The sequence below is a fragment of the Sinocyclocheilus grahami genome, unplaced genomic scaffold (assembly GCF_001515645.1).
Source record: "Sinocyclocheilus grahami isolate Dianchi unplaced genomic scaffold, SAMN03320097.WGS_v1.1 scaffold920.1, whole genome shotgun sequence".
Taxonomy (NCBI): domain Eukaryota; kingdom Metazoa; phylum Chordata; class Actinopteri; order Cypriniformes; family Cyprinidae; genus Sinocyclocheilus; species Sinocyclocheilus grahami.
The window spans coordinates 115,151-116,260 of NW_015506099.1; positions in this window are offsets into that span (position 1 = coordinate 115,151).

The following is a 1,110-nucleotide window of genomic DNA, read 5'->3' on the forward strand; positions in this document are numbered from 1 at the left end:
GAGACACCATCAGTGGCAACGCGCAAATCACCGGATCACACGGATCCAAACAAAGAGTCTCCCTCTGAGAGGGAAACGATCGAAAGATCCAGCGCTCATACAAACCACGCACCAGAAGACTACTCTCCCCTCCACCTTCAAGATCTCCAGCGGTTACTGCGCCTCGTCCATCTCTTCATTCCGCGGCCACCATTCCTCCGATTCCACCCATTCAAAAATGGTCCGTCAACAGCCTACGTCAAGCCCTCTCAAACTCCGGACTTCATTTCTCCCGCAGATCTTCAAAAGCTCAACTCTACGATATACTCACTAACTCCAATAACAGCTCCAGCATCCCAACAAACTCCTCAACTTCTCCAAAAAAGAAGACTCAGTCCTCATCCATTTCCGTTTCTCTCCCGGCTCAATCATCCTCAGCGCGCTAATCCTGAGGCTGCGGCAAAGATCAGGGGCGGAAAAGCTATAGCCGCTCACACTTCCGTGTCCGCCGGCCTTTCCGCCCGGCCAGCAACAGCAGCCGCAAAAAGCAGTTCCTCAGTTCCTTCAGCACTCATGAATACTCATTTGCAGGGTACTCCACTTCCCAGGCAAGACCTATTTATCCCATCTTACTCTTCCGTACCTCCTTTTGCTTCTCCACCTCCTTTCAATTCTTTCCTGGATAACCCATGCGCAACATCTTCATAGACGGTAACTTTTTTTTCACCTCTTCCTCAGAGAGTGGATCCTAGTGTGAGGTTGCCTTCACTAGCGATCCCCCCCCTCTATCCTTTGACACTACTTCTTCTCATCCCCTTTTCCTCCCTTCTGTGCCCCAAATTTCTCCTAACATTCCCCCCGGCTCAGTCCCTAGCGTGAGGTTGCCTCCGCAAAGGATCCCTTCCCCCCTTCTGCCTGCTAACCTTCCCCCTCCTCTCGCTTCAGCCCCTTCTAGCCATCTCAGACACCAGTCAGTACCAGGGCCCCCAGCCCTGCATCTATCTTCTTCAGGCTCAATTCACGTGCCAGTTCATTCTCTCGCCACAGCAGTCCCTCTTCCAGCTCCTCCCAACGCGGTCGCTATGGAACCACCTCCAGTCTCAACCCACCTCCGTTCCCTAATTGTATCAG